Source organism: Oryzias latipes, chromosome 20 (genome assembly GCF_053564925.1).
Source record: "Oryzias latipes strain Hd-rR chromosome 20, Olatipes_Hd-rR_3.1".
Classification (NCBI taxonomy): Eukaryota; Metazoa; Chordata; class Actinopteri; order Beloniformes; family Adrianichthyidae; genus Oryzias; species Oryzias latipes.
This window is the reverse complement of record NC_136256.1, coordinates 15709624-15725412: the sequence shown is the minus strand read 5'-3', so window position 1 is coordinate 15725412 and position 15789 is coordinate 15709624. Positions and strand designations below refer to the sequence as shown.

Here is a 15789-nt window from a genome sequence, read left to right as displayed (position 1 = left end):
GACCACTGATATACAGTAACAGTAAAAACAATACTAGAAATGTAAATGCTTTACACTTTATTTGGGCAGCACCATCATCAGTACAGCATTTGAATTGTGGTAGCAGTATTAAACACTTTTTAAAATATTAAATGCATTAAGTACATGAACTGTGGCGTACTAAATGTGGCTGACATGATGGTAAAGAAAACTTCCATATTTTAAACAACAAACACACTGACATCACTGCTGAGGTACAAGGAAAAAAACAAGATTATGTAACCACATAAAAAAGTACCTGATAAAAACATTCTCCTAAACTTGCAGCCTACCAAATCCATGGACCAATTTGAGAACCAAATTAAGATAAAAAATAAGAAAAAAGATGGAAGAGAAACCAGTCCGCATACTGTAGATCATAGCAGTGGCCTTAGAACCTGCTCTGCCCTACATTTGTTGACAACGGCTTTCTTGAGCTTGGCCTCTTCAATTTGTTCCCAACCAGGTAGAGTGGCACATCTCAGGACATCAGCTGTAAGACAAGAACATTAAAATCTGGCATGAACAAATTGATAATAGACCGCACATAACAAACAAAGATAACACTTCAAGCTAGAAGCAAACTGTAGTTTTATAAAAGCAGCTGCATAATGCTACCATAAGATTACGTTTCTGTCATCCCTAAAAGCAGCCACACGTCGCTAGAGAGGACATCTGTTTCAGTTAAAAGAATTGAAATGCAGCATTCTATGGGCATTAACTATTTAACAAATAAGGTTCAAATCTGTTTCATTTCATTTTCCATGATACAGTCCAGATCAAACATTTAAGAAATGATCAAGTCACATTTTGCATGGTTGGCTCTTAACAAGGGAAAAATAATAACCATGTCATAATTGGGACGCTGAGGGCTGATCGTGTCAGACGGCAAACTGTGGAATAAGATATTTCAACGAATATATATTATGGTATCATTAAGAATTTTGTGGTCAATATTTTTTGGATTGTTCAGAATATTTCCATTAGTTTTTTAAATTAGAGCACTTTGGCTTAGGTCTTTGTTCTGTTTGAGACTGAAGAATTATCCCTTAGTGGTACAAAAGTAAAGATTGGAAAAAAGTCTGTTATACTTGGAAAACTTCATAAAGCCACCCTTTAAATTGTATTTTATTTCTTTTAATGTGACACAATCTTACTATTTAAATCAAATTACCCCAAAATAAGGATTTTCAAAGCTAAATTTTAGGTTAGCCAGGGCTGCTCATTCCTGGTCCTTGGGATCCATCACCCTGACTGTTTTCCAGATCCCCAAGCCCTGCTAGCTGTTGATCAGCTCAACCAGATGTCTCCACATACTGATTGAATGAACACACCTGGTCCAGGTAATCAGCTGGAAATCAGGCAGGCTGGTAGATCTCAAGGACCAGGGATGAGCAGCCCTGAGTTAGATTAATACAAGATTAATAAGAATAATTAACTGCAGGTCATGATTAACTAACCACACCCAAAAATGAATCGCATGACAGCACTCATAAATATGTACCTTTGCAGAAACTCCAGGGTTGAAGCCAGCTCAGTTGGATAATGACGGTTAAAGCAGAAGTAGCTTCTGAACATCAGGCACAGTGCTGCAATGTTGTTGTGTACGATGGAGCGGTTCCAACTGAGCATGAGCCTCCTTGGGGAAAAGCAAGACTGTCCTAAAGACAGAACAATGGATAAAGTAAACATGTCACTCATGTACAGTGTACAAAGACAAAACCTTTAGAATAATTTAACACTGGAAACTTTACTTACCACATACAATAACAGTTGGAGTCAACGGCACCTGCTGCAGCTGGACCTCGTCTGCATCTTCTACAAGAACATGGCATCCTCCTCAAAGTAGCAGAGCAGAAGAAAGAGCATCTCTTTAACATCTCATCTCTTCTGAGCAGCCACTCTGCTCTCCCCGCATCATCTGCAGCCTTTTAGAGTCTGGAAAAACGTCTTGCTTTCATCATTTCTGCAACAAGAGTGCAAACCATTTCCTTCCTTAGTCTTGGGCCAGGTCTCTTTCCAAAGACTCCACAAATTCCTCAGAAAACTTACTCCATGGAATTTCAAAGCTGTCCTCCCAGTCAATGTATGTACAGTCCTCGGCTTCTGGAAGATGTGGATGACGAACTCCTCGGTGACTATAACAAAAGTGATGATGATTGTGTTGGTGAGGTCTCAACAGATGATGATGTGCTGTTCTCTGGCGTTTGGTCTGCAACAAAAAACAAACAAACAGTATAAGTGTATTAAGTTTACACTGTACTGTCAGTGTGTTACCCATTCATATTCATATCCACTTCTGTGCATTACAAAAACTCATTTGTAATGTTTGAGACTCACATTTCAATTTCCAAAGAGCAAGACGTTTCCGGGCTTGAACAGGTCTCAAAGCTGGCAGCAAGTCAGCCTCTTCTATGAATCATAGATCCTCATACAACTCCATTTATTCCAATGGACTGCAAGTGTTCTTCCAGGATGTCTTTTGTGGCTCTGGTAGGACCTCCATAATGGCAGTGTGGAGGAACATGGGTTCTGATTCACTCATTTTCACGTGTATTTAGATCACCTTGAATCAGAGAGGGGAAAAAAACATCATGTACACACATTTTATACAGCACAAAGTAAGATCTGGAAAGGTTTTTAAATATGATTTATGATTCACTAAAATCCTCGTACATATCAGTGTTGACATTTGTTGGCTTAGCTACATCTGTGCTCTCTAAACATCTCCACCACTGACAGAGGGCTGAGAACATGTTTCCCTAATATGCATACTTACATTTTTAGATTATGCTTTCTAGACATGTGAGCAGTTAATGATGACTTTACTTAAACACTTGTCCATAACCAGTTTCAAAAGATGGCATGCCAGGCCAAACGTCTGCAAGATGATCTTTTAAACAAGATAAAAGCTTTTTACAGCGTAAAAATTGAACATACAGTGAAACTGCACATTTTGAAGTTTGGAATAATGGACTGTGGTGTCGTCCCACTGTGAATGGGATGAACCCTGCAGACCCTTAACTGAAGAGCAAAATGTCTTCCAACAGTTACTTAGCACTCACGCGTTTGGAAAAATATCGAGGCTCATTCTGTAAACTCTGCACTGCAAATAACTCTTCAATGTCTCTATTTTTTATTACAAAAAGCACAAGTAAACCTTTGTAAAAAGTAATAATTACTTATACAGCCAAAGCCACCGCGAGTAGCCCAGACGTCTGCATTACTGGCGGAGCTAGCTTAAAACACCTTTAGCATTCAACTGAGTTCAGAGTTGGAGGGAAGAAATCGCAAACTTACCGTGCAAACTTCAAAGATTTTACTTGAATCTTTTCCAGACAAGCAAAAAAAATGTTGGAGATTCATCACACGGATTGTTAAAACGCAGAAAAAATACGACAAACGGTCGTCAAAAGTCTCTCGTTCTCTGCACTTCTCCCGCTTGCAGATTCCGGCCCGTTGGTGACGTCAACCACAGAGTTTTCCCTCCCACCGTGATCAGCCAATCAGAAATCTGTGTCAAGTGAGGCTGTGATACAGTTTAAAATTCAAATCGGGTTACTCCAGGCTTCTGTTAGTTCAATATGATGCAGACTAAAATCAAGAAAACAGAAAATATTTTCAGCTTGTAAGGCTGCATGAAGGGTGATTTTTAAAGACAAAGATAAATTAACTCAAACTGAACCCCATAAATCTGTACCGCCCTAAAGTTGATTTATTAATTTGATTATTTTTATTTGTGTATTTTATTTGTTTGTTTCAAATGTAAAATCTATTTTTTGTTCACTTTAAGGTGATCCAAATATGATCCCAAATGTCCTTTATTTAGTTCAGACATCAATGTGTTAAATGTTTTATACCCACCAACATATAAGTGTGCGTATATGCACTTGTGCGTGTATGCATGTGTGCCAGTGCATGCGTGTGTTTGTGTTTAACTAAACCTAGCATCATTAACCCAACATACATTCTTGTTCATTTATGTTTATCTAAGCAGTCAAAAAAAAAGTTTATTAAATCGACACTGCAACGTTGTCTTGAAATTTCATGTTTTTTAAAAAGTTTCAAAAATATGTCTTTTGAGGACATGACCGTCTTAATGATTTAACTTTTTTTTCTTGAAATTGTAATTAAGTTATATAAATATGTAAGCAATAAACAACTTTTCTTAGTTGAACATAAATAAAATAAAAAATATTATTTTCTAGAGATGAACTGTAATGGTGTCATCATGAGACTCATTTTAGGGCTTGTACTACTCTAATTTTTCTTTTTGCTGAGACAATAAAAAAAAAAGGCTAAAACAAGATCTAAATTATTGAGCAACGAGAGACAGAACCATTGATGTCTTTCACTGAGACATAACTGAGATAGGAATTTGAAGTAAGGATATCAAATTGAGACATACTTGAGCGCAACATAATATGGCTCATTTTTCTCTCAATTGAGATCTGGAGAAGAGACAGTTGTGAGAGAATTTTGAGATCTCAAACAGTGCTCACTGTGAGACTTATTTCTCAGGAGAAATGTTTGAGAAGAATGAGAAAAGCAGTTTAGTCTCAAACAGTTCTCATTTATGTCTAGGAGACGTAAATGTGACAGAAACGAGATCTCATCTTCAGTTTTGCTTTGCTATGGGATAGGAAAGTTGTGTTGGTTTATATTAGTCACTACAAGTTTTATTATTTTTAGAGAACTCATAGTCCTTCTCTGATTCCCAAAACTAGCATTCATGCATTAAAGATCACCACAGTCGATAATCTACACAGCAACAGCAGAAGTTATTTCCTATTCTGTATCTTTGTACTCCTGGCTAAAAGCTGTAAAACTTAGATCATGTTCCACAATACCGCCTTCTGTTTAATATTCTATTTTTCACTTTGTTTTATCTATGACGTTTGCTGTAAATGTGGTAGCATGTTGCTAATCTCAGCTGGTTGATTTTGAGGCCATGTCAAACAGCCGCTACATACATTTTGTGCATTTTCCTTGTATAACATTTATTTCAGGATACACGCGTGATATACGTAATTCATAAGTGTTTCTTGCATTTTTCATTTGTCGATGTGTGCAGACGGGTTTTTATGTGATTTTTAGTCACTTGAGAATTATGCAGTTTACAGATGTTTTACATAGTTTATATGCAATTATTACATAAATTGTATGCAATTGTACATGGTTTTGGTAAGATGCACACGCAAATTTGTGGCTTTCCACCAAGAACATGTATTACACGTGTAACATTTGACAAAAAAAGGCTGCACACAGCTTTGCACCCAACTGATGGTTTGATGACAACAATTTGTCTGCAAACACACATAAGAGCTGCAAACATTGAATAATTACAACAGCAGCTACACATAAATAATATGAATCAACTAAAGACATTTTTTTTTTTAAGAAATTCAAAACTTTTATGCTCTTGCTGGGCCACATAAAATTTGACACATGAGCTCCAGGCTATATTATCTTTTGGTTAATATTTGTTTTAAGGTGGTGCAACATTTTAATTTATTTTCAGATAAGTCACTTGAAAAACCCACCCTCAGAAACCTGCATGCTCTTAAACTTAGGGTGACGATGACGTTAGTTTAGGTTATTTTTCTTCTCTATCGTCAAAAATAGTTTCTGTAGTGCTCCAAAATTATTTTGGTTTTATACACTTTTTTTTCCCCCAATAGAACCTTAAAATTGATCAAATTTGACTTTAGAAAAGTTTGTGTGTGTGTGTGATGATAATAGCCTGCTTTATGCACAAACCTATTGTTTCATTTTAGGAACTTGTTTTAGAAGGCTTTTGCAAGTGTTTTCCCTAAAGTATGTGAGCAATTTTAACATGTAAACAGGCAGGACTCAAAGTTTATGACCTTGCCTGAAATTCCTGTACAATATGTTTTCAACGGAATAGGAGGAAACAGTTTATTTTCTTTGGTATTACTCTGGGTTGCATGGGAAGCAGTGTTTAGCCTTAGGATTTCCAATGGGCTCAATTTGTGGTCTAGACTGCAATGTCCGTCAACTAACCTAAAAAAAATAACAAAAACAGAAACACATTTTACATTCAAGCATACATCTGTAACTAGTTCTTGTATGAATTGAATGTAAAATCATGTTGACTTGTACATATCTGAAGCTCAGGTGAAGCTAAAAAAACAACAAGTGATTAGTTGAAAAGATAAAACACTAGTTTAGCCGTGATTATTGTTTAGCTATGTTAGCTTCAAAGCCAAAACACTACTTAAAGGACCTTTATCAAACAATTATACTTACTCACTATAAACAACCCTAAAGTGCCAATTTGAACCGTTCATGCATATTCCTTTACAAACCTGCGCTCTGACCACCAAAATCCACAAAAATGAGCGGGTTTATCGTGACGTAGATAAGTGAGGAACAGCCCCTTCTAGAAGGGGTCTACGCTTCATGCACAAGATCACAAGCACATCCACTTTCTCTGTGGAGGTGATCGGCTCGGTCAGGAGTTCAAGGCTCCACAATCTTCACATCCTTCTTAGCAAAAGTTTGGACGTTTTTGTTTTTTTTTAGTGAGTAAAACGCAGACACACTGCTGAGGCTGGCTCTAGGTTGACGTCATGAAATGGGCGACACCCATGAGGAGTGAAAGGCAGTGCCTCAGAGATCGAGTCCTGTTACTTCCTGGTAGGAAATGAGCTGTAAAAAGAACTAATATATAGTAAAAATATGATTTTTTTAGTGTACCAAAGGTAATATCTTATCATATACATGGATATAGTTTACCTTGAAAGGGTTGACAAAAGCATGAAACAGGCCCTTTAAGCTTTCAATGTTTAGCCATATAAGATTCAATGTTAAAACGCAAATTTAGGTTTGATTGTTGTTCAGCTATGTTAGTTTAAAAGCTAAAACTCCAGTTTGGACTGTGGGTCTCACATGTAGGAACAGTAGTTTTTGTCAAAGGTGTGACACAGAATTAGCCCCCTTGCTAAAAACGAGTGTGTTTGGTCTTTTTAGTGACCCACAGACATGCTAACAGGGCTTCATACATAACCATGTGAACAGAAGCTTACACAAAGAGCTTCTGCGCCTGCAAATTACTCCAAAAACAAATCCACTCCCAGTGACAGCAGCATGACAAATGACTTTTCCCTACCAACATTAATTTACTTAATTAGCTGTCTAATATGTACAATGCTGCTGATAATGAGCTTTTAGAATTATCAAGAGGACAAAAAAAAGATTGGACCAAATACTGTCCATTTGTAGATTTTTTTACCTGTTTTTTTTTCTTCTTCTGGCATGTGAGCTGTGTCTCTTTTTGTTTGACCCTGCATTTGTTCGCTCTGTCGGTATAGAGTGGCCGCACTGTGATTACAAATGCTGTTTGTTCACAGCACACAGCACATCTGTGGGAAGCGGCCAGTGTGTACTCAGGCTGATACGACACACACCGCAAAGAGGAGCATGACACAGACGGCAAACAGGCTCAACTTCAAATCTGTTATGCTGTGTTCGGTCATTTGATTTACTTCTGGAAAAAAAAAAAAAGATGGTGAAGAGAAAGCAGCACGTGGTCATGACAGAGGTAAACGATCAGGCATCGGAATACACGGATACACGAACACCCAAAAAGTAGAACAGTATAAATCTGAAAGTCACTCGCCATTAAAGACTGTCACACAGCCACCATGTACTGTACAGTTTGTGCGTAAATCAATGGAGAAGCCACACAATATGGGAATCGTGCATTAACCATGTGTGATTATTGTACTGTTTATATGCAATTCATTAGTGATTCGTGCGTCAGTTATGTAATTTTAACATAAAATACGTGACCTATATACGCAATATAAAAGTTAAACATCGCTGGTACATGCGTGACAAGTCCATTAGACATACATGGAATGGTCATGGAAAGCCAAAAATGTATGTTTGCATCTCACAAAAATCACACACAATTGTGTAAGATTTACGTAATAATTGATTAAATAATTGCGTAAAATACGAATAAACTGAGCAATTCTCAACCGACCAAAAATTTTGAACAGCTTATAAAAAAATCTGCACTCAGATTGAAGAAACATTTACTTAATATCTTAAGAACCAGATTATGGCAACTAAGAAAACAAGACAAAAACATTAACATAAAAGGGGTGGTTTTCTTCAAAGTTGCTTCTTTACATTGACAAGGAATTATTCAAACCTTATTTCGTTATTCAAACTCTATTTGACAATCATATTTGTTTGATTCAATGTGATTTGTTTGTCCTAGGTGCAAATATGTTCATTTATGACTAGAAGTGATAATTATGTCAAGAAGGAATTTTCTAATCAAATAACATATTGACATATCTAGTTGATTTGATGCTGTCATTTTTTTTTATTATTGTTTTTTTGAAATTGCTTGAAATTAACTAAACAGGCCAGTGTTCAGCCAGAAGTTTTCCCATATCTGACTGCTACAGAAGAGTCTTGCTGCCCACAAAAAGCCTAAAATGACTGAAATAAAGAGCAACAACGTATTACATCCTCTGATTTCATAAAGTTCTTTAGAACTAAACTGAATACCTAAAATCAGATGTTTTCATGGTTGTCTCAGTTATGTATTGATGGACATTTTGATCTTGTCTTGTCGTTTAATCCCTTCAGTAATCCACGTTGAGACACTTGTATTTTAGAAAACAGAGAACGTCGTATTTATCAGACCGTTTACTGGATTCTTTGAGAGTTTTTGGACCACATTTGAGTTCATCAACAGCCGCCCTGACCTTCATCTTCCATGAATCGACTGTTAGGGAAAAAACTGAAGCCAACCTCCAGACACGCAGCTGCTCTGTGCAGAGGTGCAGCGTGCAAAACCTGCTCCTGCCTGCACCTTTGGGAAGAGCACGGTCATTAGTGGAGGTTTTGCCAAAAGTGTTTTCTCTTCCTTTTCCCCCAACTTGTTAGTGAGGAGGAAAGGCTCCAGGCCTTTAGCGAGTGGAGATAAGAGACAAATGTATTCAGTCGGCTGCACTTGTTTCCCTGCACCCATGACACCCAATGCCTTACTAAAGCTGCAAGACTTCAACTTTAGTTTCTGCAGCTCAGTTCTGGTTCTGTTACGTCCACTTTTCTGACCATTTTAGCTCATAAACTGACAGTTAAACTAAAAAAAAAAAAGCTTTAATATCACTTAAGGTTACAAAACTAATATGTGAATGAAAAAACAGGAGTAGAGAAATCCAAATATTACCTTTCCCTCTACAATTACAGACTCTGAACCTTATTAATAACTCTGGATGATACTGTGATCAGTATCCAACTTTACCCTGAGAGGCGTTTTTAATTAAACACTGCTGTGGGCCACAGCGGGAAGAATGAGTTGAAGATGGAAGCACTTTAAAATGACCACTTGTAGAAACCAGCATTGGTTCAGTTCAAGCATTGGCGTTTAGTTCAGCTGAGGCATTTCTATAATTTATCAATTTTATCAAATAATTTATAAATATTGCTTTATATTGTGAGTTTTGTGTGATGTAATTTTTTTGTGGTCATTTTGGTTAAGTAACTTAAGAGACGCAATAGTGATTTTTTTTTTTGATTAGGAGAGATCTTTTAACATATTTAATGAAACAGATGCTGTAACAGACTGGCGACCTGTTCAGGGTGTCTTCGCCTACAAGTGGCTGGGATAGGGTCCAGCAGCCCCGTGACCCCAAAAGGGACAAAAATGGCTTAGAAGATGAATGGATGAATGAATGTTACTGATTTTATACAGGTTTTTCGGTATTTTTCTGAGCTTGTGACCACAGGTGAGTTTTGGAACCAAGATCAACCGGTAAATTGAGAACTTTGCTTTCTGGCTCGGCTCCCTCCTCGCCACAACGGACGGGAACAGCGACGGCGAAACACCGATCCGCCTGTCAATCTCACGCTCCGATCGTCCCTCACTCGTAAACATTACCCCCAAGATATTTAAACTCCTCCACCTGGGGCAGGAACACTCCACCCACCGAGAAAGGGCAAACTAACTTTCTCCGGTCTGTACTCAGATTCAGCAGTGCTGACCTTCATCCCAGCTGCTTCCCACTCAGCCGCAACCCGCCCCAATGCATGCTGGAAGTCCTGGCTCCATGAAACATCATCCGCACAGAGTTCTATTCTTTTATGAAAACAGTTTGATCATTTGTTCTAGTCTGGGCATTTATGACAAAATGATGAGTAATAATAAGTAAATAATGATAAGTAGAACTCAGTGACTGCATATGTCTAAAGATAATCCTGACATAGGAAACCCGAAAGGCCACTCTGGTTTATGGACGAGTTCTAAAATAATCCAATAGTCATATTTTTGAAGAAAAATTCTCTTCAGATGCATTTTTACAAAAGGTTACGTTTTGAAGTGTTACTTCAGTTGAGTTCAGGCAGAAGGCTTTTCATCTAAATTTTGTCCTTGAAGGCTGGAAGGAAAGAAACACACCGTTTATGAATCTCCCATCTTTATTATTCATGCTGTTAGTTTGAGGTAAAATGAGAAAGAGGGGTAATTTCATAGTTTCTTAAACATTAAATCCATATTTGAAATTTCCAATGACAATAATGCAAGGTGCTTCATCTGTGGATAAAATAGAGAAGGAGACGACAAAGAAAACCTCTTGCTGATGAATTCTAGGAGATTTGAAATTATAAAAAAGCAAACACCAATTTTGTTGAGTGGTTTCGAGGAAACTTGAATCGGCGTGCTGCTTTTTACTGTACAGAAATCATCAAAAATTCTAATTCCAGCTATTTCTGTCAAGGTGAAAACCTAAAATATTCATTATTCATCCCCATGTTTCCTGTCAGCTCCTGCAGAGATCATGAATGTCAACAGAATCCTTTTATTTCTTCTGAGTGTTTGTCATTAAGATCTGAAGCTCTTTAGTGGGGAAACAGTGGTTGTAGTCACTCGTTGACAACATTTTAGGCAAGATCAGAGCTGCTTTTCTATTAAAGTAAAAGTCATGCTCATGTTTTTCTACGTTATCCAGAGATAAAAAAATTAACATCTGCATCAAAAATGCATGAAATAAGATCCTATGAGAGAAATTCTTTGTGAAACGTGCCAGGACATTTGATAGAACAATAAATCCTAATACGCAGACACATCTACACACATTCTAAAGACTGGTTTTTGATTCATTTACGGAATTTTCCACACTTTAAGCGCACTGAAAAGCTTTAATCCCCCCCCCCCCCCAAAAAAAAAAACCAACAAAAAAAACAAAACAAAAAAACATAAGTGTGGCTTATAAACCGTTGCACCTTTTATTTGGATTATTTTGGTTGTGTTAACTGATGCCGAAGCATCAGTTAACATAGTGTCGGTATCATTGGTTGTAACCCTTGTGCTATCCTAGGCACTTTACCATTGGGAGTTGGGTCATCTAGACCCACTAGACAGTGCTCTGAACCTTTTTTCTTAAATGATTTGTGATCTTCACTGGTGTCCATGGATTACATGAAATCTTTCCACCTTTATCCACCTTTGTCATGGTAGGGAGAACAAGTCAATGTAAGGGTGGGGACATCTAAAATAGCACAAGGGTTAAGGTTGTGTCACACAACCACTAAATAAATTTAGCATATTTTCCATCTATGACATTTCAGTCTGTTGTGATAAATTCGTGTTTTTTGCGTTTGTCAGAGAATATTATGCAGTTTATGCACATTGTTCGTAGTTTATAGACAGTTACTACGTAAATCTTACCGAATTATGTGTAATTTTTGTGAGATGCACTCACAAATATCTGGCTATGTTTGTTCTATGTATGTCTAACGCAGGGGTCGGCAACCAGTGGCTCTGGAGCCCCATGCGGCTCTTTCCTCCCTGTGCTGCGGCTCTCTGTGGTTTAGTAAAATAACTATCATGTTCTAATATTGTCGTGGTGCCTTTAACACCGTGGGGTACTGCGGGCAGGCAGGAGGAAGAGAGCAGCGTGAATGCGGAGGGGGCGTGTCTGCAGCTGTGAACGCCGACCAGAGTCTGTTTTTGGGATGGAAAGTTCTTCTAAAAAGACAGTGAGTGGTAATCTCGCAGCAGCTTTTATTTTCCTAGCCTAAAACCACCCATTTCTGCTTAAATGAATTACTTTAGCGTCAGGGCGCCCCTACTATCCTGTCAGCTTGCTGCCACGATGACCGTATGTTGTGCTGTCAGTGTAGAACACGCTGGAGGGGGGCGTTGCACACGGGTGGGAAAACAACTCGGAACTGCAGAGGATGAGAACAGGTAGAGAAGCGGGGGCGGGGCTTAGACTCACCGCTTACAATTCCAGACCCCGCAATAAACTAACCGCTGCGTCCTAATTAAAAAATTTGTCAACCATAAAATGAATATAATTTATTGGGTTTACTGGATTTAAAGAAAAAAAAATAGAAAGGAGTCTGCAGCAAAGTGAATTTGTTTCCATCATCTCACTAGAGATGGAAAAGTCTATTTAAGGCTGTGGAAAACAGACAAAAAAAATCAAAAGGAAACATCACACTCATAAATAATTAAAATAAATAGTTAAATAAATATCCTGACAGCATTTTGAATCAATATAAGTATCGCCATATGAACAATCGCAAAATGTTGGCGAAAGGATTTTTTCTGACACCCCTAGTGTTGCGGCTCCCTGTGCTTTTCTTTCTGATCCAATTGGCTCTTTGAGGGGTAAAGGTTGCAGACCCCTGGTCTAACGGACCTTTCAGGAATATACCATCAATGTATAACTTTTATATCACGTATACGGCACACATATTACGCTAAAAATACTTAATTGACACACGAATTGCTCATAAATTGCATATAAACAGCGCAAAAATGATTCCTTAGTTTTAACGTGATTCATTCGGGACACAGTGTTCCGCGGTTCAATATTCGCAGATTTTTTCAGTCACATGTCTCCTTTGGTTCACCACAAAAACTCAGACAACTCAAGACCTTTGCATCTGAGGAAGGTGCTGCTGGAATTTCAGAGGAAGTTGCAGAATCCAGTGATTTTTCAAAATAAAACGTCCTTTAACTGTATCAATAAAACTGGATATAGGTTGGTTGGCGGCCTTCTGTCTGTACCATCTGTCTGCCAAAACGGGGAGCTGGTGGTTGGAGGGATCTCTGATCCAGATGAAATGGATCATAATACCAACTTTAGTCTGGGATAAGGAGATCTGATCCACCTCACAGGCTTTATTATGCTAAAGATTTTTGTGCTAAAGCAAAAAAAACTTGACATTGAAAAACTGAAGTGGGCGATGAGACTTACTGACGTTTCCTGTCATCAATGGCGGGATGAGATGCCTTACTATCTGTTTCTTTTTTCTACCCAAAGTGAGATATTTCCCCATTTTCCACTGGAAAGAGGCATCAAAGGCGAGTCAGAGCCCCTCTGAGGATAAATATCTTTGCAGGCTTCAGCTGGAGAAGATGGCCGAGGAGACCGTCCAGAACTAAATGAGCTAAAGTTGGGCTTGGGTTGTGAGGGGCTGTAAGCTAGCAGCAGAGCCTGTAAACAGAGAGCTCTCAGCTCACGGTGACCAGGTAGACAGGGAATCAGACAACCAGGGAAATGATGGTATGGACCAAAACAAGAGGAAGGCAGAGAAAAGACTTAAATACAAGCAGATCTGACAAGTCACAGGTGAAAACGGTCAGGGAAGTAAAAACTCAAAACTACTACACACAGGAAACCTTCACAATGAAACAGGAAACAGAACTCAAATCACGACAGAACAAAATAGAAGCAAAAACCAAGGCAAGAAACCCAAACCCTGACACGACCACAGGGAACGATTTTAAAATAGATCAAAAGATCAACAACTTGTTTCAGGAAATATACATTTTATTAGGGATTCTATGAAGAAATAGCCAGAGGTGAGCAAGGGGGGCAGCGGCCTTGACAGCAAAAAGTCCCCCCCCCCTTTTGTGTCACTATTAGTGTCATTATTGACAAAGATTAAGAAATAATCAATACAATCTTTTTTTAGCCTTGCAAAAATTGAAATAACATAAAATTAAAAATTCCACCCTTCCAGAGTCTTCTCCTGCCCACCCAGTAAAATGCTGTAGCTCCACCGCTGTAGATAGAATATGCTAATTTAAAGTATTCAGTCTTGCGAAATGATCATCTAATAATGGCAGCATCACTTAAAACCTGAAAATTGAAATAAAAAAGAAAAATAAACCATTTTTTTCAAAAATAAAAGGGTGAAATAGAGCAGACTTCTGGCTGAGTAGCGGCTCAGTCTCCATTAACGGACAAAACTGAATTTCTGGTTTCAATCTGAGGGAAACTGGAAACACCAGCTCGACCACTTAGCGCCCGCTCCAAAGAAAAAGAAACTGGGATCGATAAGTGCCGCGCGAGGCTCAATGAGAACATTGATCATCGCACAAACAAAGAGGTCGCCGCCACGGGCAGGAACAACAGAGCTCCAGTGTGGTCAAAAGCTCCTGACGCAGGTGGGCTTGTTTTCCACGCACGGGATCATGGGACAAATGTATATGAAGTCAGCATTAATCCTCAATCATAATTTCTGTGCATCCACACAGCCAGAGTCTGTTGCATAGTGCGTGCCCCCCCCGAGGCATTCTGGCTCTCCGGTGAGAGTCTGCAGCTGCTGGAGGTGAGATCTCCAGGATGAAGCCTTCCCTCGTCTGAAATCCTCCGCTCAGCGTGGGGCGCCAACACCGGGGCCGAACACATGGTTAAAATTAGGGCCACCGTGGGGGACCTGAACAGACCCGTGACTTTGGCTGGAAATACCAAATTGTCCCCAGAGTCAGAAACTCATCCGGACTCAGAGCAGTCTGTAAAACTTTGGTTTGTGCTGGTTACACATAAGACACTTTAATTGCAACTTCAACCAATTTATACAACAATGTAATTTTTATTGTGACACAGTAAAAAAATCCTCCTTCATTAAGTTTTGAGGTAAATCTGTGAAGTTTGTAGATTTCAGATTCATGGTCTGCAGCAGAACCCAAAGGGAATGCTGGGAATTAGATGTTTTCAATCGATTTGAAGATGCATTAGGATTCGGCAGTTTGGGCTCAGAGACAAACAAGAGTAATATATAAATCTGATCCAATGTTTTTGGATACTCACCACGAATTTGGAAAATAAAGGTTTGTAGATTGGCCATCACTGAGGCATCAGTGGAAATGTTTCCCCTGCAGGCGCTTTCACTGCTAGGAGACAACATGATGCGACGGACACACCGGACTTTAAGCATACGTGTTCACTCTAGACTATTGCTACCCAACGCTTCAGCATTTGCCCACAGTTGGAGGAGTATTAGTGCGAAATGTCAAAGCAGTGTAAATCACATTGTATGTCACAGAATTCCATAATGTAGTCTTAAGTTAAACGTTTAAAACGTTCGTCAGATCTTGGTAGTTCGCTTTCAAGTGATAGGGGTATGTGACCTTTCAACATGCTCATTTCTGATTGGGGTTGCCATAGAAACGTCAACTGAAACCAACTCGGACTGCTTAAGGTCGTGTCACACAGCCATGATGTACATTTTGCACATCTTGCAGGGATGAAAAAATGTCATACATGAATATAAAAGTAAAAGAGAGGGAATAAGTGAGAAAAGTTGTGGTCTGTACATGAAATTTTCACTGATGAACCACAATAAAACCACAGAAGAAGTACATAGAAACCACGCTAAGAACATGTTAATTAACATAGAACATGAACTGTGCTTATTTATTTTCTGCTGTTTATATTTATTACAGAATTTCTAACGGGATATTTGCGGCGTGTACGCAATATAAAAGTT

The 15789-nt window shown here is 38.6% G+C and overlaps 1 long non-coding RNA gene across 2 annotated transcripts; it reads right to left on the bottom strand.

The window, feature by feature from the left end:
* Positions 1–42: 42 nt before the first annotated feature.
* LOC111946673 (uncharacterized) lies at positions 43–3479 on the bottom strand. 2 transcript variants are annotated; one of them, XR_002872401.2, is made up of 6 exons: positions 3319–3479; positions 2359–2584; positions 2071–2230; positions 1777–1984; positions 1523–1679; positions 43–511 (listed from the first exon to the last, which is right to left on the bottom strand). It is a non-coding gene; the product is annotated as an uncharacterized LOC111946673 (long non-coding RNA). The 2 variants fall into 2 exon arrangements; XR_013651928.1 differs by lacking the exon at positions 43–511 and having other exon boundaries at positions 1777–1857; positions 3319–3474.
* Between the last annotated feature and the right edge of the window lie 12310 nt (positions 3480–15789).